General features: G+C 44.4%; 1 long non-coding RNA gene across 1 annotated transcript; it reads right to left on the bottom strand.

Annotated features, from left to right (window-relative positions):
* Positions 1 to 138: 138 nt before the first annotated feature.
* LOC123744811 (uncharacterized) lies at positions 139 to 22,681 on the bottom strand. Its single transcript, XR_006756805.1, has 2 exons — positions 22,383 to 22,681; positions 139 to 248 (listed from the first exon to the last, which is right to left on the bottom strand). It is a non-coding gene; the product is annotated as an uncharacterized lncRNA (long non-coding RNA).
* Positions 22,682 to 24,339: the final 1,658 nt, after the last annotated feature.

Here is a 24,339-nt window from a genome sequence, read left to right as displayed (position 1 = left end):
TAATTTAAATAAATAAAAAATATAATAATACAACAAGGCATTGACAACTAGGGGTGTTGTAGGTATTATAAAAAATATATTTCTGTAAGGTTCTTATCATAAACCCAGGGGTTTACTCTTTTTTTTTTTTTTTTTTACATGTGGCACGTTTTTCCTTGCTCCCCATTTTCCTTTGTAGTGTGTTTGTGTACTGAGTTGCGGCTGACGATGGTGGGTGTGGCTTCGGTCCGGAGTCCTGGCAGCTGTAGCTGATTAGAGAGAGAGAGAGAGAGAGAGAGAGAGAGAGAGAGAGAGAGAGAGAGAGAGAGAGAGAGAGAGAGAGAGAGAGAGAGAGAGAGAGAGAGAGAGAGAGAGAGAGAGAGAGAGAGAGAGAGAGTTTTAAATAATCTTTATTGCATCTGGGAGCCCACCATACAATAAATACTCATACAAAAAAAACACAGTTACACATCAATTAAAAACACAACTCCAATTCCTCCTCCACAGTAACTATACACAACAGCCTCTGAATACCCCATATACTCATAAACAGATCAATATTGTTGACCAGTTTATAATAGGCAAACTCAACCCTCAGTCTCGCTGCCAACATTCCCTCCAGCATTCCCACCACATCAACAGACCCCTGTCCCCGAATACTGTTCTTTCGGGTCTTCCATATCACTAATTTTGCTGCCCCTAACACAAAATTAAGCAACACAACTACACCCTTTCGACTGAACCTGTACTTTGGCCCAAATATATACAGTTGGGAAGAAAAAACCTCTCCCAACGTTGAGAACCAATTTGTGATCAGGTCAATCATCCCGACCAACCTGGGACACTGTAAAAACAGATGTGCCAGATTTTCAGACTCAGCACAAAATGGACACCCCTCCCCAACAGTAGGGTCCAGGTGTACCAGATGCATGTTAGTGGCTATAGCTCCATGTATTATCCTCCATTGGAGGTCAGCTGTCCTCTTATCAATAGGCAGTTTGTACAGTGATCGCCAACAGCCTTTTGGGGAGGCACCTGGACCAAGCACATCCGCCCACCTCGTCGATTTTACCCCTTCCAGGGAAGATGCATGGGACACCTTTACACATACTCTGTACATGGCCTTCTTTCCCACCTCCTTGAACTCCCCCAGCTCCGGGGTATCGAAAGAAGGCAGCATCCCCACGTCCTCCACGAATGCCCCCGCTGCAGCACTAACAATCAGTGCAGGGAACACATAATCCAGACCCTCCTTCCACCGATCACAATTGGAAATGTCAGTCACATACTGCAGATGAAGCACTGGCAGGGAGTCACAGACCTCAGCGACGACCTTCCTCAGTAGGCGAGATGATCGGATCCCCGCTCTTTCTCCCAGCTCCTCCAACGATCTATTCCTGTTCCGCATCAGATGACCCAGTTTAGTACACCACACGCCTAACAGGCATGAACGTAGGCTAGCTGAACCCAGAACACGGGACTGGATGGCAGTGTTGTGAAAAAGAGGCTCTTCAAAAAGCCACATCCCTGGTGGCGTGCTGGCCTTACGAGACTTCACAAAAACTCTCCAAGCCTGCATAACAGACTCATAAAATGGAGTCAGGGCAGGCAAATCACCCCCCTCCAGCTTTAAGAGGAAAAGGTGCTTATCTAAGCCCAAACAGCCCGCTCTCCTCATCAATATATAGGCTGTGTCGACCCAGCTAGAACCGTCTCTGTACAACAGCCTCTGGGCTGCATGAAGCCGGAAAGCCATGATCCTAGAGGAAATATCCACCAAACCTTGCCCACCCTCGTGTAGTGGCAGGTACAGGGCTGCAGCTTTAATCCAGTGTTGTCCAGACCAGAAGAAATTGACAAGGGTCCTCTGAAGCTCTTGAATCAGACCCTTTGGTGGCTGTAAAATCATTAGTCTGTGCCACAGGGTAGAGGCAGCAAGATTATTAGCTACCAGTACCCTTCCCCTATAAGACAGCTGGGGCAGCACCCATTTCCATCTTGACAGTCTGGCACACACTTTCTCCACTACACCCTCCCAGTTCTTTTTCTGAAAGACATCAGAGCCTAGAAAACCCCCCAAAGTCTTTATCCCATCTCTGCCCCACTGAAGCCCCCCTGGTAACCGTGGAGTGGACCCTATCTGAAGCTGACCTGCCCACAGCGCTTCACTCTTTCCCCAATTGCCTCTAGCTGAGGAGGCCCCCTCATACACCTTTAGAGCGTTTGAGAGAACCTTAACATCCTCAGCCCCTGTAATAAAAACTGTCACGTCATCTGCATACGCAGACAGTGCTATCGTGGGACCCTTCATTACACCTGGCACAGAGACACCAGTAAGCCTCGCTCTTAAAAAACAAAGCATTGGTTCAATCGCCAGACTGTATAACTGCCCTGAAATTGGGCATCCCTGCCTGATGCCCCTTTGGACAGGGATTGGGCAGCTCAAACCACCCCCCACCTTCACCATACACGAGGCCCCAGCATACAGTAAATTCATCCACGACAAAAAAACATCGCCAAACCCAAAGGCTTTCATTGTTTTAAACAAGTACTGGTGGTCCACACGGTCAAAAGCCTTCTCCTGATCCAACAAAAGTAAACCCACATTTACATCAGACAGTTTACAAATGTCTAAAACATCTCTTATCAGAAACAAATTGTCAACAATAGAGCGATCAGGTACACAGTAAGACTGGTCCTTGTGGACCAACAATCCCAAATACTCTTTCAACCTGTTTGAGAGACATTTAGAAACAATTTTATCTTCTGCGCACAGCAACGCAACAGGTCTCCAATTTTTTATGAGAGCCAAATCCCCCTTTTTTGGCAATAATGAAAGCACCGCACGTTGACAGGATACAGGAAGAGAACCCTCATTAAAAGATTCACACATCACCTCATAAAAATCCTCTCCAATAGACCCCCAAAAGTGTTTATAAAACTCAGATGGTAAACCATCAATGCCAGGGGCTCGGCCTGTTGAGAGCTGCTTAACTGCTGTGGACAGCTTGTGCAGTGTAATGTCAGAGTCCAATGCGACTCTCTGCTCAGGTCCCAATTGAGGAAGACCGTGTAGCAACTGTTCAGTACACAGAGAGTCACAATCCTCCGCCTTATAGAGGGCAGAGAAAGAAATCCACTGCATGTTGACGCATTTCACTGTCATCCGTGGTCACCTTCCCATCAGGGAGACGAAGGCAGACCATCTGTTTACGTTGCAGTGTCGACTGTCCTAGGTTAAAAAAGAAAGCGCTAGGAGCATCCATATCCTTGAGGGAAGCGAAACGAGACCTAATCAAGGCACCCTTCACTCTTTCATGCAGAAACAATCTCAGTTCATGTCTCTTGTCCTGTAAATTCATGACTAATCCAGGGTCGTTCTGAGTGAGCAGCTTCAATTCAATAAATTTGATGTCCTGTTCAAGGGCCTTGATAGTCTCTTTGACTTCAATTCGAGACAGAGCAGTATACTGTTGACAAAATAATCGTATTTGGGCCTTCCCAACCTCCCACCATTGTCTCAAGGACTCAACATTTCCTTTTGTAACCCTCCATTTTTCCCAAAACAACAAAAACCTTTCACAAAACATGACATCATGTAACAATTTAACATTAAAATACCAGTACGATGATGACCTTCGTGGACGGGACAAATGAATATCAACAGTAACAAAATGGTGATCAGAGAAACCCACAGGAGTAATGTCACATCTTCCAACCCTACTACAGTAGTGATCAGATATATACAACCTGTCTAACCTTGCTGCACTGACACGACCTTCATTGACTTTTAGCCATGTGTACTGCCTAACTTTTGCATTCCTGACTCTCCACACATCAGAAAGCTCAAACTCAGTTAGTAGACCAGACAGGCAAGTGGCTGACCGCAGGTGAGGTTCTTCAGAGGTGCGATCAACAGTAAAATCCACTGTACAGTTCCAGTCCCCCCCCTAAAACCATACAACCCTCTTGGTCACACTGTCTTAAAGTTTCCTTTATTTTATCAAATACAGCAATACGCTCTATACCCTCATTAGGAGCATAAACATTCAAAAAAACAAACAAAAACCCCATAACCTCCACCTTGACCAATAAAACCCGACCCTTGACAATCTCTGTTGTAGATACCACAGTCACCCCTAAGCCTGAAGAAAACAAGATTGCCACCCCAGCACTGAAATTAGTACCATGACTGAGTATATGCTGCCCCTCCCACCACATACCCCAGTCAACCTTATTTTCCTCATCACTATGTGTCTCCTGTAGAAAAACTACATTAAGCCTTTTCTGTTTTATTACTTCTAATACCCAAGCCCTCTTATTCCTGTCCCTTCCACCATTAATATTAAGAGAACCTGCCCTTAGTACCTCCATATAGAAAAGAGAAAGGAAAAGCAGAAGAAACCACAGAGAAACCAAAGAGAAAAAAAGAAGACACCCTATGAAGCATGATCAACATCATTGTTTAAATTTTCTCTTACCCTGACCACGTTTCCCAGCACCTTTTGCTGCTGTAACAGCAGTAACACATTTCCTCAAGCGAAACCGCTTCTTCTCACTTAACTGGTCTAACCCCACCGTCTTCTGTAACATCACAGCTGACCTCACAAACTTATCAACATCAAAATATTCAGCCAATTTGACAGATTTCCCAAAAGTCTGATCCAAAAACCTATTTACCTCCTCTAGATCATAAATTGAGTCGTCACCAGCTGCTATCATACCAATAGAGATATCCATATCCTGCTCCTCCTCAACTGAGGCCACAGACCCCTGACTCGCTTCTAACACATCCCTTTCATCACTCCCCACTTGCAGCCCATCACTCGTACCAGGCAGACTAGCTCTACCTGAACCCTATTACTAGTAGTGGGCATCTCCTCCACTACCTGGGAGACTAGCTCTACCTGAACCCCATTACTAGTAGTGGGCATCTCCTCCACTACCTGGGAGACTGGCCCCACCTAAACCCTATTACTAGTAGTGGGCATCTCCTCCACTACCTGGGAGACTAGCCCCACCTGAACCCTATTACTAGTAGTGGGCATCTCCTCCACTACCTGGGAGACTAGCCCCACCTGAACCCTATTAGTCGTAGTGGGCATCTCCTCCACTACCTGGGAGACTAGCCCCACCTGAACCCTATTACTAGTAGTGGGCATCTCCTCCACTACCTGGGAGACTAGCCCCACCTGAACCCTATTACTAGTAGTGGGCATCTCCTCCACTACCTGGGAGTCTAGCTCCATATGAACCCCCTCCTGTACCCCAGCACTCGTACTGTGCACCTCCTCACCAGTCTGAGGAACTTGCTCTTCAGATCTATCCTTGCTTTCTACAACAAAATGTTTCTGCTGCATAACATTTCCCTCTAACACAAGTTGCAACTCCGTGTCCTCAACATGGATAACTTGTTCCTCAGCAGCAGGTGCTTGTGGCTGCTCAACCGCTGTCGGCCCCCCTCTCCCTACATCAGTGGGCCCAGGCGTTACGAGGACCACCTGCGCCCCTCCCTCTGCCTTCTCCCTTTTTGGGCAAGCATGTCGCTTATGACCAACATCCCCACACTCAAAACACTGTTGACTACCCGTACTAGCATAAGCCATATACAATCTATTGTCATACTTGACTTTAAACGCTAACTCCAAAGTCTGCTCCGGTGAGTCCAAAAACATAAACACCTGTCGCCGAAAAGACATAACCTGTTTCAACGCCGGGTGTTTGCAACCCAATGGGACAACCTTAATTGAACTTGCAAACTTCCTAAAGCGCAATAACTCGCGCTCCAATAGCTCATTTGGAATAAACGGCGGTACATTTGAAATCGTTACCCTTGTTGACGGAGAAAAAAGCGGCGTAACTTGAATAAACATTCCTTTAAGAAGTACGCCTTGCTCAACCATACGATTAACAAGACACTCTTCTTTAAGAAAAACCACCACCGCTTTATTCATCCGTGACGCATAAGCAACATTCTCATATCCTACCTTCTCTCCTACGGCGACCAGAAACTCCTCCACCGTGACAGTAGCTTCAGTAACACACCTAAAGCCGTGCCGAAGTGACAGGGACGGCATCCCCATTCGGGCTGCCATCCCCGCCAAAAACAGGGTAATTTCGATACGAAAACAAAATACTTAATTCTACCACAACAAACAAATAAAAATAATAACCTTGATCATGCACAGAAGATAACAAAGAATGCCACCAAGAAAGAGAAAACCTAAAGAAAGTTCTGAATATCTAACTCTACACAACACACGCACTCCCTTGCTCAAACAATTCCCAGCATGCACCAAACACTCCCAGCATGCAGAGAGAGAGAGCGAGAGAGAGAGAATGTTGTTTTAATTTATCTTTGTTTGTGTTTCAGCCTGTCCTCCTGAGGTACTCCACCGTACCTAGGTCCGGGAGAAGGGAAAAGGTAGATCTGCCCATGGGTGTACATTCCCACGTAGATAACCCATTGTTTTACACACTAGGTTAGCCGGGCGGGTGTCACCCTTGTATTTTTTCTTGGAACCAGGTAGGAAAGTGGGTTAGGGTTTAGAGTGTGTTAGGAAGGATTAGGTGTGTAGAAGAGGAGGGACCTTTTGTTTATTTTCATTACTTGGACCCCGATCCCAAACTTTCCCTTCTCTTACCTTCGCTGGTTTGTTGTTGTTTTTTTCTTTGTTTTATTACTGGTTCTTTATGGGTGTTTTATATTGTTTGCTTAATTACTTTACTAAACATCCCCCGAGGGCTAACATTGAGTTCTGGTTGTTGTCTGGTTATTTCCGCTCATTACACCCCACATTTCTTCCCCATCCATCTGGTTTACCTGGTGTGCGTAAGCATAGGCATTTATGTCTCCTCCTCAGACGAGCTACACCCGAGGGGAGAACGTAACAAGTAGAACAAAAGAAAACAAAAAGTCTATATACAGTGAGTGCAAATGAGGTAAGTTAAGGCAAGAAAAAGGCCATGGTGGCAAAGTTATTACAATATAGAAATTAAACACTGGAATGGTAGGATGTGCAGAAGATGAATGTGCAAGTAGAGATACTGGGGTGCAAAGGAGCAAGATAAATAAATAAATACAGTATGGGGATGAGGTAGGTAGATAAATGGGCTGTTTACAGATGGGCTATGTACAGGTGCAGTGATTGGTGAGCTGCTCTGACAGCTGGTGCTTAAAGCTAGTGAGGGAGATATGAGTCTCCAGTTTCAGAGATTTTTGCAGTTCGTTCCAGTCATTGGCAGCAGAGAACTGGAAGGAAAGGCGACCAAAGGAGGAATTGTCTTTGGGGGTGACCAGTAAGATATACCTGCTGGAGCGCATGCTACGAGTGGGTGCTGCTATGGTGACCAGTGAGCTGAGATAAGGCGGGGCTATACCTAGCAGAGACTTGTAGATAACCTGTAGCCAGTGGGTTTGGCGACGAGTATGAAGCGATGGCCAACCAACGAGAGCGTACAGGTTGCAATGGTGGGTAGTGTATGGGGCTTTGGTGACAAAACGGATGGCACTGTGATAGACTGCATCCAGTTTGTTGAGTAGAGTGTTGGAGGCTATTTTATAGATGACATCACCGAAGTCGAGGATCGGTAGGATGGTCAGTTTTACGAGGGTTAGTTTGGCAGCATGAGTGAAGGATGCTTTGTTGCGATATAGAATGGTTTGAGACTCGATTTGTTTTGTACGCAAAATAAGGCCAGGATTCATTAGAACACGATTAACAGCCTGCACACAGAAATACATTTTTAAAGGTAATTTCCGCAGAGATCACATCCACAAATGGCCAACTGTGGTTTATCTCCACGATCATCAACAATCAACAGTGTATATTCTCTCCAACAGAAAAGCCATGTTTTCACATTCATCTCACACTCAAACATACCCCACTTAGGAGCATGGTGAGGAGTCATATTAGGACCTGTTTTCACATTCCAGTTTGAATGATTAGTCATCAATGACTTGATTACCAAGAACTCTACCAGAGGATATTTTCCCAGCATTATTTTGAGGGAGAAATAGTTTCTTGATGCGTTTCCACTTTCCAAAATATGAATGTTTATCTTTCTTATTCTCTTCCTCCGCTATCTCCTGTGAGTCACTACTCTTCCTCCGCTATCTCCTGTGAGTCACTACTCTTCCTCCCCCATCTCCTGTGAGTCACTACTCTTCCTCCGCTATCTCCTATGAGTCACTACTCTTCCTCCCCATCTCCTGTGAGTCACTACTCTTCCTCCGCAATCTCCTGTGAGTCACTACTCTTCCTCCGCTATCTCCTGTGAGTCACTACTCTTCCTCCCCATCTCCTGTGAGTCACTACTCTTCCTCCCCATCTCCTGTGAGTCACTACTCTTCCTCCCCATCTCCTGTAAGTCACTACTCTTCACTTTGAGCCCAACTTCTTCCAGGTACCTGTTAACTAACTGATTTAACAGCGACTGACTACACTCACAAGGACAAAACGTTATGCAACTCCCATAAAAAAAAAACGTTTAAATCACTAATGATAAATTGTCTGATACAACACATTGGAAACACCGAGATTTGAACCAGAAACAAATATTTCTGTATTTCATGGTTGTTGGTAACATACCACAGGACTAATATCTTTTGCAGGCAGTACAGACGTAATTATCTCCAATCATCTAACCTGAAAACCAACATATATCTATTAATACCTATAAAGTTAGACTTTGAATGTTGCATAAATATAGTATTTAGGACAAGAACAAATTCAATTGTACTAGCCTTCCCAACACTGCTTGGATGAAGCAACCTGTCACTTATCTTATCAGCCCTGTTTGGAATGATTGGAAGCTAAGAAGAGGACTGGACTACCTACTTATTAACAAGAGTGCATGGATACTGACGGGTGCCATTAGATATGAGGGGCTGGGGCAGTATAATGATTACGGTAATCACAATGTAAACAGCAGTTGCCATTCAAGGCACATTAAGTGGGTCAAACAAACAGCTAGTCAGTGCTGTAACCTCATCTAACTACTGAAAAGCAAAAACATTCATATCATTCACAGTTTTATGGGCTTGCTTGTTATTTTTAAAGCACCGTTGACGGAAAATATACGGGGGGAGGGAGGAGGGGCAGACGAAGGAAGCAAGGGGCTTAGCTGGGTCTATTTTTTGTCCTTATAAAGAATGCGTAGTGCAGATAGATGAGTTGCGGTGAAAACGTCTTGGCACTTCAACCAGTCCTGGGATCCAACAGTAGTATGTATGAGGCTGAGCATCTCATCTCAAAGCTACAGTCTGGGATTAGTTTTTCAGTTAAATGACAGCCCCGCCACATGTTTTGGTATATGGCTGAGGGATGGAGTTGTGATAAAGTAAGACAGTTGTGCAGAGCTCATAAGGCATTTGTAAGTTCTATTCTTAAATAATCAGTGGGTCAATATCAAGAATTGAAATGGCTCTTAAACAGATTCCCGGCTTCAACATTTAAGGCAGGGATTATAAACTATATTCAGCCGCAGGCTGTTTTTTTCATAAGTGGAAGGTCGGGGTGGGGGGGGGCGGCAGAACATAATTACAAATAATTTGTAGACTGCAAATTGACCACAAGAAGGCCAAACAGATATAATATTTGATTAAAAACATAATAATTTCAAAACTTGCTTACATTTGTATTCAATCACGTGTTTCTCTATTATGCATGGGAACAATTGGGAACAGATTTCCAAAATTAAAATAACTTGGAACTGATTTCCTGGTGTTTCTACAGTCTTTTATGTTAGGCCAAATTTTGGGGAACCCTGCTTTAAGAAGTGATGCATGGCTTCTGCAGCTGCTCCGCGGGCCAGAGAGAGGAATAGTGCTGACTGCTGACTGTTGGCGCAAGATGGCGACGACAGAGCTGGTTGCCTTGCTTTGAGTCCTTAGGAAACTATGCAGTATTTTATTTTTTTTATGTATTATTTCTTATGTTGTTACCCCAGGAAATCTTAAGTCTTATTATATACAGCCGGGAAGAACTATTGGATATAAGAGAGACGTCAACTTACAACATTACGACCAGGAATACGACTTTCCCGAAGTGGATGCTCTGTTTGGACCACCACCCAGGACAATGGATCTAATCCCAGAAGCCAACCCAAAACAATGGTGCCACAGAAGGGCAGACAGGCTCCGTAGACATGCACATCGCCCACCGCTCCCGAGTATACTACTCACCAATGTCCAGTCTCTTGACAACAAGGTAGACAAAATTCAAGCAAGTCTTCCAGAGAGACATCAGAGATTGTAACATCCTCTGTTTCACGGAAACATGGCTCTCTCGGGATATGTTGTCGGAATCGGTTCAGCCACCGGGCTTCTCCATGCATCGCGCCAACAGATATAAACTCCTCTCTGGGAAGAGGAAGGGCAGGGGTGTATGCTTCATGGATAACGACTCATGGTGTAATCATAACAGCATACAGGAACTCAAGTCCTTCTGCTCACCCAACCAAGAATTCCTTACAATCAAATGCTGACCATATTACCTCGCAAGAGAACTCTCGTCAATTATCGTTACAGCTGTGTACATTCCCCCTCCAGCAGACACCACGACAGTCCTCAAGGAACTTCACTGGACTCTATGTAAACTGGAAACCATATATCCTGAGGCTGCATTTATTGTAGCTGGGGATTTGAACAAAGCATGGGAACAAGGTGACCTAAATTCGATCAGCATATTGATTGTAGTACTCGTCGGGATAATACACTTGATCACTGCTACTCTAACTTCCGCAATGCATACAAAGCCCTCCCCCGCACTCCTTTCGGCAAATCCGACCACGACGCAATCTTGGTCCTACCGTCTTATAGGCAGAAACTCAAACAGGATGTACCAGAGTCATTCAATGCTGGTATGACCAATCGGAATCCACGCTTCAAGATTGTTTTGATCACGCAGACTGGGAAATGTTCCGGTCAGCCTCAGAGAATAACATTGATCTATACGCCGACTCGGAGAGTGAGTTTATTAGGAAGTGCATTGGAGATGTTGTACACACTGTGACTATTAAAACCTACCCCAACCAGAAACTGTGGATGGATGGCGGCATTCGTGCAAAACTGAAAGTGTGAACCACTGCATTTAATCGTGGAAAGAGGTCTGGGAATATGGCTGAATATAAAGTTATGTGTAGTTATTCCCTCCGCAAGGCAATCAAACAAGCGAAATGCCGGTACAGGGACAAAGTGGAGTCGCAATCAATGGCTCAGACACAAACCGTATGTGGCAGGCTCTACAGGAAATCATGGACTACAAAAAAGAAAACCAGCCATGTCACGGAAACTGACATCACGCTTCCAGACAAACTCAACACCTTCCTTGCCCGCTTTGAGGATAATACAGTGCCACCGTCTCGGCCCGCTAACAAGGACTGCGCCCCCCCTCCCCCCTCTCCTTCTCCGTGGCCAACGGGAGTAAAACTTTTAAATGTGTTAACCCTCGCAAGGCTGCTGGCCCAGACGGCATCCCTAGCCACGTCCTCAGAGCATGCGCAGACCAGCTGGCTGGTGTGTTTACGGACAAATTCAATCTCTCCCTATCCCAGTCTGCTGTCCCCACACGCTTAAAGATGGCCACCATTGTTCCTGTACCCAAGAAGGCAAAGGTAACTGAACTAAATGAGTACCACCCTGTAGCACTCACTTCTGTCATCATGAAGTGCTTTGACAGACGAGTCGAGGATCATATCACCTCCACCTTACCGTCCACCCTAGACCTACTTCAGTTTGCATACCGCCTCAACAGGTCCACAGACGATGCAATCGCCATCACACTGCACACTGCCCTATCCCATCTGGACAAGAGGAATACCTATGTAAGAATGCTCTTCATTGACTACAGCTCAGCATTCAACACCATAATACCCTCCAAGCTCATCATCAAGCTGGAGGACCTGGGTCTCAACCCTGCCCTGTGCAATTGGGTCCTGGACTTTCTGACGTGCCGCCCCCAGGTGGTGAAGGTAGGAAACAACATCTTCACTTAGCTGACCCTCAACACTGGGGCCCCACAAGGGTGCGTGCTCAGCCCCCTCCTGTACTCCCTGTTCACCCACGACTGCGTGGCCACGCACGCCTCCAACTCAATGATCAAGTTTGCAGACGACACAACAGTAGTGGGCTTGATTACCAACAACGATGAGACAGCCTACAGGGAGGAGGTGAGGGCATTCGGAGTGTGGTGTCAGGAAAACAACCTCTCACTCAATGTCAACAAAACAAAGAAGATGATTGTGGACTTCAGGAAACAGCAGAGGGAGCACCCTCCTATCCACATTGAAGGGAGAGCAGTGGAGAAGGTGGAAAGTGTTAAGTTCCACCCACACAGACAGTGTGGTGAAGAAGGCGCAACAGCGCCTCTTCAACCTCAGGAGGCTGAAGAAATGTGTCTTGTCACCAAAACCCTGACAAACTTTTACAGATGCACAATCAAGAGCATCCTGTCGGGCTGTATCACAGCCTGGTACGGCAACTGCATCACCCGCAACCGCAAGGCTCACCAGAGGGTGAACGCATCACCGGGGGAAAACTACCTGCCCTTCATGACACCTACAGCACCCGATGTCACAGGAAGGCCAAAAAGATCATCAAGGACAACAACCACCCGAGCCACTGCCTGTTCACCCCGCTACTATCCAGAAGGCGAGGTCAGTACAGGTGCATCAAAGCTGGAACCGAGAGACTGAAAAACAGCTTCTATCTCAAGGCCATCAGACTGCTAAACAGCAATCACTAACAGAGAGGCTGCTGCCTACACTGAGACCCAATCACTGGTCACTTTCATAAATGGATCACTGGTCACTTTAAACAATGCCACTTTACATAATGCCACTTTAATAATGTTGGGGCGGCAGGTAGCTGGGGCGGCAGGTAGCCTAGTGGTTAGAGCGTTGGACTAGTAACTGAAAGGTTGCTAGATTGAATCCCTGAGCTGACAAAGTAAAAATCTGTTGTTCTGCCCCTGAACAAGGCAGTTAACCCACTGTTCCAAGGCCGTCATTGAAAATAAGAATTTGTTCTTAACTGACTGCCTAGTTAAATACAATTTTTTTTTACATATCTTACAGTACTCATATCATATGTTTATATTGTATACCATCTATTGCACCTTGTCTATTCCACTCGGCCATCGCTCATCCATATACTTATATGAGCATATTCTCATTCACCCCTTTAGATTTGTGTGTATTTGGTAGTTGTTGGGGAATTGTTAGATTACTTGTTAGATATTACTGCACTGTCGGAACTAGAAGCACAAGCATTTCGCTACACTCACATTAACATCTGCTAACCATGTGTATGTGAACAATACAATTTGATTTGATTTGATTTGATGATGCCATATGAAGTCACTTGTGCACATAGGGCCCCTATTCAAAAGTAGTGCACTGTAGGGTGGCATTTGGAACACAGATATAGCTTTCCACTCAGAAAGGTGTTGAGGAAGACCCAAGTCGTGACGGAAATAAAGGTGAATATTAAGAATATAACGCCAAGAAGTAACACAGGGTGAGCATGGAAAGAGGAGACTTGTTTCCAGAATCAGATTAAATCTTTCTCTCCCCAAAGAGGACTATGAAAATCTGACGACAAAAATGGATTTTACCTTAGACACAGATAATTCAGACTGAGTTTCCCTATTGTTCTCCTTCTCTAGTAGTTGAGTAAAAGGTACTGACTGAAAGCCAGTTTGATTTTTAGCAGATGCTTTTATCCAAAGCATCTTATAATCATGCATGCATATACTATTTTGTACTGGAGGTCCCAGGAATTGAACCCACTATCCTGGTGTTGCAAGCACCATGCTCTACCAACTGAGCTACAGATGACCACAGTAGCCTATTCCGTAGCATATTCAGTAGCATATTCTATTTTAAAAACAACCAACCCTGACATAAACACACAATAAACACAAGCCAAGTCAATCTGTACATGAACATCTCATCAACTGTTCGTTAATGATCCTAGAGGGCTTCAGTAGTTCTCCCAACAGTACACATTTTTGTTGTAAACCCGGAAAAACACACCTGCTTCTACTCATCACAGGCTTGATGATGAGTTGACAAGTTAGTTGAACCATGTGTGTTTGTCTGAGGCTACGTCAAAGTGTGTGCTGTTGGGGTTTACTTGAGGACTGGAGGTGGGAAAAACTGCCTTACATGGAGATTTGACACGAAAATACATTAATTAATTAATTCAGCAGTGTGGTTTATTGTTCTTTAGCTTTCTTCCTGAACCTGGACTCATCAAGACAGGATGGTACTCAATCTGTTTACAACTCACCTCACATGGTGATGGCAAGGAACACTTAACATCCCCTTGAATTAAATCTGCCTCTAGGGCACTGCTTCCTTACTGTAAAGCAATGACGTTAAGCACCACACAACTAAATAACTAACAAACACCCGGAAGATGCATTATTTATGTTTTCTGATACCAGCACTAGGATTAAACTGAACCGTGGAATCCGATGTAGACATTATAGATAGCCTTAGCTCTTATGGACTAACAGAATAGAGACAGGAATGAAAGTTGCTCCCTGAAGCAGATAAGTTGGAGATTGTGTTGATTGACAGGTAAGAAAGGCTTGTGCTATGGCCTGAGTCTTCTCTGAACACACTGCTTAGTGGGGTATTGAACACCCCCAGTGGGCTATTCCAGGGACGATGGCTCTGGAAGCAAGGATGGACCCCCTCTCTGGGGGCCAAAAGTGAGACTTAGCAAGTCTAAACTGCCCACTCCATCTATAATCCTGGGGGTTTTCCTTTCCATGGAATCCACACAGCAGACATCACCAGACCTGGGTTAAAATACTATTCAAAATCCTTTCAATTCATTTAGCTGTGCTTGATTGAGCTTGCCTGGCACAACATAAGTAATGGAATAGTCCCAAAAGTGAAAACCCAACCCATCTGGTACCCTGGGCAGGCTCAAGCAAATACTGAATATATTTTAAAGAAAACAAATACTATTTGAATCCAGGTCTGTAATCTTGGGGGTTCTCCATGGAATCTACCACAGCAGCAGATATGGCAGTGTGTTTTTCTACTCAGTCAGGCCAGTCAGAGCTGGACCTCCCTCTGAGACTGTGTCCAATATCCGATTGATAGAGGGGAGAAAGTCCAAGGGGAGCAGGACAACAAAATAAACCACAGGCCTGATTCTAGTCTGGTTAATGTATTACCATCATGCTCTGTCTGATTCTAGTCTGGTTAATGTATTACCATCATGCTCTGACTTCTACCTTGCTACAGACAGCTATATTGGTCTGCTAATACTGGACTATTAAAGGCCCAGTGCACAATTCTTTTTTTTTTTATAACTTTTTTGTATTATTATCACTAGATCATCTGCAGCACCCTCAGCACCCCTACTTCCTGTGGCTAATGGGAATAACTTCCAAGATGTTATGTCTCTATTCAAGCTGTTATTGGTCTGGTGTGAAGTTCACCGTTGTTGCCATATTTGAGTTTCCTTTCATTTATGATAATGGCGAAGACGGTATGTAGAAAGTTGAGCTCCGCTCGTTTTTGTGATATAACATGCCATAATCCTCTAACTGTATGAAGTGCCTTATGAATGTATATGGAACAAACTGGAGATCAGACTATCTCAGATATTTAATATATCAGTTTCTTGATTTATTTTGTATCGTGATGCTAGCTAACTACTTGGCACTAAACAAACATTCTGAATGTTTACTTTGCTAGCTAAAGAGGTGTGAAATGGCTAATGTTACCACAAGCGGTCAAGACAGAGTTTTGACTGTATTATATTTTCATGTACATGAGCTGGAGGAATGTCAATTCATAATGGTCTGATTCTAACTTGAACGCCTACATTTTGTGCTTTATTGCCAGGTATGATGTATTTTATTTACAGTGTTAGAAATGTTAATTTTTTTATCATGCTACCTAGCTCTGATTTTTCATTTTGAGCCTTTGTTGTGTTACTGAAAAAATAGAAAATGGGTTCTGGTGATGTGTGTACTGAAAGTATTCTCTGTAAAACTATACGATCACATTGTGTTACTATAGCCATTATTTGCTCCTTTCATTTATGATTATGGCGAAGACAGAGGTGGAGGAATGTCAATTCATAATCCTTTGATTCTAACTTGAAAACACGTTGTATGCTTTATTGCCAGACTACAATAAACAGGGTACTCGCCTGAATTGTAAAGTAAAGTACAGACACCCCAAAAAACGATTTAAGTATTTTACACGACTGTATGTGTGTGCGTCTCTCTCTCTCTCTGTGTGTGTGTGTGTGTGTGTGTGTGTGTGTGCGCGCGTGTGTAACAGTCCTGCAAAGTAGCGAGACTCAAGAATTGAGGGGTTACACCTGCAGAGAGGAGAATAAGGGTCAAGGGTCATATGGGTATATCTAAAATGTTAACTTTCTACAGATGCCATACACATAGGCCTGCAGAGAGGACAAAATGGATTGAGTCTAACATCTAATATTTTAGTTTACCCATAAAGTATAAGGTAGTTAATCTGTAACTTATATACCTGTAACTTATAAACTGTGTGGCTCAGTTGGTAGAGCATGGTGTTTGCAACGCCAGGGTTGTGGGTTCGATTCCCACGGGGGACCAGTAAGGGGAAGAAAAAAAATGTTTGAAATGTATGCATTCACTACTGTAAGTTGCTCTGGATAAGAGCGTCTGCTAAATGACTAAAATGTAAAAATGTTTGAAGGTATTAGATTGTTTTGTACAGTTTGGATGGATACAATTGGAGTTTCTTCTCCACAAGCAAACTGAAGAAGTAAAGAGACTTTTCACATTGTGGAAAAAGTAACTGATGGGAAAGAAAGAACCCATTTTGAAATGTTAGAGAGGAGGAAGACGAGGTGGAGGAGGGATGAGGAGGAGGACGGGGGACCATCTGCCATGATAAAACCAGATGTGGGGATGTTTGTTACCAGACGACGACACATCAGATTCCTGCAGCTGCTTTTTATTAGGTTTCCCTGAAAAAGGCTCAGGCTAGTGCTTCTTAGAAGGGTTCATACCATGGTAGAGATACAGAGCTACAGATACGGTATAATATAATATAATGACTTAAATGGGCATTCCCATTCAAGTCAACAGTCTGTGATGGGAATGGTCCATGGGCAGAACCAGAATGCTACAGAGACAGAAATACAACCATAGAAAAATCATTACTCGAATGGACATCCAGTCTGAGGGGCTTTGTCCATTCTAGTAATTATATTTTTATGGCTACAGCATTTACGGAGTGCACTGGTGCCTTACAGCCAGGCCAGATTATCACATCAGGCAATTGGAACAGGAAGGAATCCACAGTGAGGGGTCAAGTCCTGCTGCCTTGCCACAGGGGTCCTCTGGCCCTGCACATCTTATTCCAGGGGTCCTCTGACCCTGCACGTCTTTTCCAGTGATCCTCTGGCCCTGCACGCCTTATTCCAGGGGTCCTCTGGCCCTGCACGCCTTATTCCAGGGGTCCTCTGACCCTGCAAGCCTTATTCCAGGGGTCCTCTGACCCTGCAAGCCTTATTCCAGGGGTCCTCTGACCCGGAAAGCCTTATTCCAGGGGTCCTCTGGTCCTGCACGCCTTATTCCAGGGGTACTCTGACCCTGCACACCTTATTCCAGGGGTCCTCTGACCCTGCACGTCTTATTCCAGGGGTCCTCTGGACCTGCAAGCCTTATTCCAGGGGTCCTCTGACCCTGCACGCCTTATTCCAGTGGTCCTCTGGCCATGCAAGCCTTATTCCAGGGGTCCTCTGACCCCGCACGCCTCATTCCAGGGGTCCTCTGGCCCCGCACTCCTTATTCCAGGGGTCCTCTGACCCTGCACGCCTTATTCCAGGGGTCCTCCCCTTACAGCCAGGCCAGATTATCACATCAGGCAATTGGAAGAGGAAGGAATCCACAGTGAGGGGTCAAGTCCTGCTGCCTTGCCACAGGGGTCCTCTGGCCCTGCACGTCTTATTCCAGGGGTCCTCTGACCCTGCACGTCTTTTCCAGTGATCCTCTGGCCCTGCACGCCTTATTCCAGGGGTCCTCTGACCCTGCAAGCCTTATTCCAGGGGTCCTCTGACCCGGAAAGCCTTATTCCAGGGGTCCTCTGGTCCTGCATGCCTTATTCCAGTGGTCCTCTGGCCCTGCACGCCTTATTCCAGGGGTCCTTTGACCCTGCACACCTTATTCCAGGGGTCCTCTGACCCTGCACGTCTTATTCCAGGGGTCCTCTGGACCTGCAAGCCTTATTCCAGGGGTCCTCTGACCCTGCACGCCTTATTCCAGTGGTCCTCTGGCCATGCAAGCCTTATTCCAGGGGTCCTCTGACCCCGCACGCCTCATTCCAGGGGTCCTCTGGCCCCGCACTCCTTATTCCAGGGGTCCTCTGGACCTGCAAGCCTTATTCCAGGGGTCCTCTGACCCTGCACGCCTTATTCCAGTGGTCCTCTGACCCTGCACGCCTTATTCCAGGGGTCCTCTGACCTTGCACGTCTTATTCCAGGCGTCCTCTGACCCTGCAAGCCTTATTCCAGGGGTCCTCTGGCCCTGCACGCCTTATTCCAGGGGTCCTCTGACCCTGCACGCCTTATTCCAGGGGTCCTCTGACCCTGCACGCCTTATTCCAGTGGTCCTCTGGCCATGCATGCCTTATTCCAGGGGTCCTCTGACCCCGCACGCCTCATTCCAGGGGTCCTCTGGCCCCGCACTCCTTATTCCAGGGGTCCTCTGACCCTGCACGCCTCATTCCAGGGGTCCTCTGGCCCCGCACGCCTTATTCCAGGGGTCCTCTGACCCTGCACGCCTTATTCCAGGGGTCCTCTGGACTTGCACACATTACATTTACATTTAACATTTAAGTAATTTAGCAGACGCTCTTATCCAGAGCGACTTACAAATTGGTGCATTCACTAGATTTGACAACACTAGATCATCTGGAGCCTAACGTGACAACACTAGATCATCTGGAGCCTAACGTGTGACAACACTAGATCATCTGGAGCCTAACATGTGACAACACTAGATCATCTGGAGCCTAACGTGACAACACTAGATCATCTGGAGCCTAACGTGTGACAACACTAGATCATCTGGAGCCTAACGTGTGACAACACTAGATCATCTGGAGCCTAACGTGTGACAACACTAGATCATCTGGAGCCTAACGTGACAACACTAGATCATCTGGAGCCTAACGTGACAACACTAGATCATCTGGAGCCTAACGTGACAACACTAGATCATCTGGAGCCTAACGTGACAACACTAGATCATCAGGGCCTACGATCTAATATTCATCATCTATGGTGATAATGACCAGGCCTCCCTTGGGAAAGAGGTATTTTAAACTCAATGGGACTGGTGAAATAAAGATGAAATAAAAACATGCTGTCGGGTGATTCATTTTAAACTCAACAGAAGGTCATGCACAGAAGGTCATGGCTATGGTGATGGTGAGCCTAATGTGTGAGAACACTAGGAATCAGTATATTCACAACCAATAGTGTTACGTGTCTATGTTAGTGTATACATGACATGGAGTTATTCATTTGATGAGGCTACGATGGAAGGTCATGTGTGATGGTTGATGACCTACAGTCTCATACAGATGTAGAATCTTAATTTGATCACCCTGTTTCCTGCAATGCAGGACATTTAAAAGTTGTAGTTGATTTAAGGTTTAAAAAGGCAACTGAAGTTTGTCATTTCCACTTTGAAATTTCAGACTTGATTTTTCCTTAAGAAAAATGAATCAACCCATACAAAAATGTCCACTAATTATGATCCACATAATAATTCACATTTCCTTTTGCTGCAGGATTATTTTATTTTTCTTCCTGTCTCCAGGTTGAGTGAAGGTTTTCCGTCAACACAGGGAGCTGAACATTAAAATGTACAATACAGCTATAGTTCAGGCATACATGCTGAATCCTGAAGAATCTTGATGCCTTCTGATAACATAGTTCCAGTGTACCATAGCGATTCAATATCCTTAACACATGTAACCACATTGGAATCATATCTCATCTCGTTTACATTCTGTTCTTATTTGTGTGGGTGGAAATTATGTCATATGATATACAGTAGGCCTTTACACAATTTCCATTCTAGAGAGTCTTTTTGGCGGGGTGTTCAGTTCAGTACATTCTTTTTTGGGAGTTATTTTTCCATGATTGTCTTGTGAAATAAGAAGACAAATACAAATGCCTCTGGCTCATGGTACTCTCAGGGCAGTCACAAATAAGGTACGGTGTAGCTCACTACCGTACACGCTTCACCAAGCTCCACTGGCTGCCAAGAAATGCCTGGAAGCGTCCACTCTCAAAGGAGATGCTCTCAAAATTCTGTTGCTTCGGCGAGACAAGACGAGTCCCTGCAATTAATAATCCGACAACCATCAGCATTCATATATTATTCCACTGCTTTCACCAAACACATAGCAGGAAAAAGGAGAGTAGAGCCGGACAGGGAGATGAAGGGAATCTCCCAAAAACACTACAGGGGCAGTTTGAGGCTCACTAGTCTGGAAAAGTAATTAAAACAACTGTGCCTCAACAAAAATGTTGCATCAAACTTCAATGGAAAAAAGGCTAAATTCAAGACCATGTGAGGATCTATAGGGACAGAAGATTGTATATCCTCCCCTCAAAAACAAATGGGTTGAAGGTGGGGATGTACTGTTGAGGCCTTTTGCACCTCTAGGAACTAAAAGGAGTAAATCCAGGTAGTCCAAGTTGAAGGTGAATAGGCTTAGCAGCCAATGCCATTTAGACTGAATGAGAAAAAGGTGAGATAGATAGATCGTTCTGTCATAGTTTAAGTTTCAACGTTCTTGTCCAAGAGGAAAAAGGTTTTGAAACATAGAATACATACATACTGAATGTACATTGACAGTTGCTGGGGACAACATAGTTGAAGGGGTATGGACTGACTGCACCAAAGTCCAATAGTCCCTAATATACTGTATCTATAGGTTTTTTGCAGTCTGGTAAACAAGTCATATCTCAGCAGCCAATTAACATTCTCAAAAACTGTGTGGCAGCCATGGATCCTTATCTAACTCTCCTCAGTTCAAGTTTCACAATCTGAGACAGTGGGGTTCATGGTCTCGTTGAATTGATATGAAATGACCCCCATGTCATCAGTCCAAAAAACTCCTGATTAAACTGTAACCAGCCTCTTATTTCTATAAACATCTAAACTGTGTAACCAGCCTCTTATTTCTATAAACATCTAAACTGTGTAACCAGCCTCTTATTTCTATAAACATCTAAACTGTGTAACCAGCCTCTTATTTCTATAAACATCTAAACTGTGAAACCAGCCTCTTATTTCTATAAACATCTAAACTGTGTAACCAGCCTCTTATTTCTATAAACATCTAAACTGTGTAACCAGCCTCTTAGTTCTATAAAGTATCACTACATTTGTTGATATATGTAAATACCATTGTAAATAACAATGGTAAATAACAAACAAACATGAGTTCATAAGTAAATGAACACCATTGGGATGAAAATGCAAGTCAACACATCAATCGAGACAGTCATCTGGCACACAGATCAGGCTGAAGAACATGCTCAGTTATACTACATATATACAGTATATCACTGAGTGAAGGGAGGGAAATGTCTTCGCTCTGACCTGTGAAACCAGCAGGGCAAGATTTATACTTGGAGAAAGAAGCATTCGAACTACATAGTTTAAGGTCTGGGTTTCTTATTACCAAACCATCAGGGTGCTATTCACTGACTTTGCTTTAAAGCCATCTGCAATAAGCTTCATGACTGAACTGAGTGGTAAGCCTCTTAGGATGTGAGTTTGTGATCGTTCCCAGGGCCTTGTACTGTATCTGTTACTAACATTTGAGTTACAGAGCTTGACCCTCTCACCTACAGTACCTGACCAATCAATCAATCAATCAACCAATCAATCAATCAATCAATCAATCAATCAATCAATCAACCAACCAATCAATTTGGAATCTGCTAACATGCTAGCAGATTCCAAATAGACTTCCAGTCATTGCACTAATGCTAGTTAGCATTGGCTCGCAAAACAACCTCCGACTTCCTTCCTACTTGACACAGAGACATAAAAATGGTATCCACAAGTTCATCTGACTCTGGGGAAGTAGATAAAGGGCCTCATTGTCAAACTCCCGAAGTACCCCTTTAAGGTCAAAAACAGAATTCAATTGGTGGAAGCAATCCATCACATTTTAGTACACTATCCTGACCAGTGAAATGTTGGACGCCAAGTGGCTACTTTCCGGTCTTTCACAAAAATCTCTATAAAAATGAAATCTGTTAATGAGTCTGGTCCACGTGTGGCAAGAAGCTATGTTGAGCCAGCTCCTTACAATGCTAAACTGAACAGTCCTCTTCAAGGAATGGGACTCACCAGGCTTTCATGTATTTTATCTGTCCACTAAAGCACCAAGAACTGGGTCCAAATCCTTTGAAGAACAAGAGTGCTTGGAAGAGAGACTGAAAAGTTAAACGCCTATACTCAAGTGTTCAGTGTTCTATTCAGTACTCTAGCTGGAAAGAGAAATGTTTGAAGGTTAAACTCATCACTGGTTCAGTGTTCTAATCTATCAACTATCGACTAAACAGAACTCCCCAACAACTCCGTCTCTCAACATGACTGTGCTAGTGGACAATCATGGAATAGAAGTTCCACTACTGTTGTCTTGGTTGGGAAGAACGAATTGTTGTGACAGTTCTGGCGCTGGGTTGGCACCAGACATGGAGAGGATCAATGATAAACACAAAGCAGCTGCTCAATAAAAGACCAGAGATAAGATTTACTCACAAGGCTAGAGGAAAGACAGACACGGTTGGAAAAAAATGGCAAGAAAGAGGGAAGAGAAGGAAGAGAGAGGGAAGAGAGGAAATAAATTGTGACTAGTGTATTGGTGACCTCTACACATCATTCAGGAATAAACCCGCTTTGCGTCACCATGTGGTACAAATCTGTATTTTGGCCTTTGAAGTTATGTTTTCCAATTCCATTAATCTCTTCGTCTCTCACACTCCCACTCATGGATTTGAAAGCATTGGATTGAGGTAAGCATTGGATTGGGATAAGCGTTGGATTGGGATAAGCATTGGATTGGGATAAGCATTTGATTGGGATAAGAATTGGATTGGGGTAAGCATTGGGTTGGGGTAAACATTGGATTGGGGTAAACATTGTATTGGCGTAAGCTTTGGATTGGGGTAAATATTGGATTGGGTTAAGCATTGGATTGGGATAAGCATTTGATTGGGGTAAGAATTGGATTGGGGTAAGCATTGGGTTGGGGTAAACATTGGATTGGGTTAAGCATTGGTTTTGAGATCTCAAACATTTTTAAATCCATTATGGGGAGAAAGTTGGAGAATCGGGACGCAGATATTGTTTTGTATAGCAAGAAGAGGAAAGACTTATTCTGATGTCAGTGAAGTTGGAGAAGGTTCAACATGGGAATGTGTCAGTCATGTGTACCAAGTACCAGGTATTAATCACGTGTTATACAACTACAGACACCTACAGTGTTTTGCAAAACTATTCACCCCCTTGACGTTTTTCCTATTTTGTTGCATTGCAACCTGTAATTTAAATAGATTTTTATTTGGATTTCATGTAATGGACATACACATAATAGTCCAAATTGGTGAAGTGAAATGAAAAAAAAAATACTTGTTTCAAAAAAGGCAATACACACCTGTTCAGAAAGGCCAAAGAGTCTGCAACATCACAAAGCAAGGGGCACCACCAAGCAAGCGGCACTATGAAGAATCTCCAAACAGGTCAGGGACAAAGTTGTGGAGAAGTACAGATCAGGGTTGGGTTATAGAAAAATATCTGAATCTTTGAACAACCCACGGAGTACCGTTAAATCCATTATTAAAAAATGGAAAGAATATGGCACCACAACAAACCTGCCAAGAGAGGGCCGCCCACCAAAACTCACGGACCAGGCAAGGAGGGCATTAATCAGAGAGGCAAGAAAGAGACCAAAGATAACCCTGAAGGAGCTGCAAAGCTCCACAGCGGAGATTGGAGTATCTGTCCATAGGACCACTTTAAGCCGTACACTCCACAGAACTAGGCTTTACGGAAGAGTGGCCAGAAGAAAAAAAATGTATTCAAGAAAAAATTAGCAAACATGTTTGGTGTTCGCCAAAAGGCATGTGGGAGACTCCCCAAACATATGGAAGAAGGTACTCTGGTCAGATGAGATTAAAATGTAGCTTTTTGGCCATCAAGGAAAACGGTATGTCTGGCGCAAAACCAACACCTCTCATCACCCCGAGAACAACTTCCCCACAGGGAAGCATGGTGGTGGCAGGATCCTGCTGTGGGGATGTTT

The sequence above is a fragment of the Salmo salar genome, chromosome ssa01 (assembly GCF_905237065.1).
Source record: "Salmo salar chromosome ssa01, Ssal_v3.1, whole genome shotgun sequence".
Lineage (NCBI taxonomy): Eukaryota > Metazoa > Chordata > Actinopteri > Salmoniformes > Salmonidae > Salmo > Salmo salar.
The sequence above is the reverse complement of the archived record's forward strand: the minus strand, read 5'-3'. Positions and strand labels throughout refer to the sequence as shown.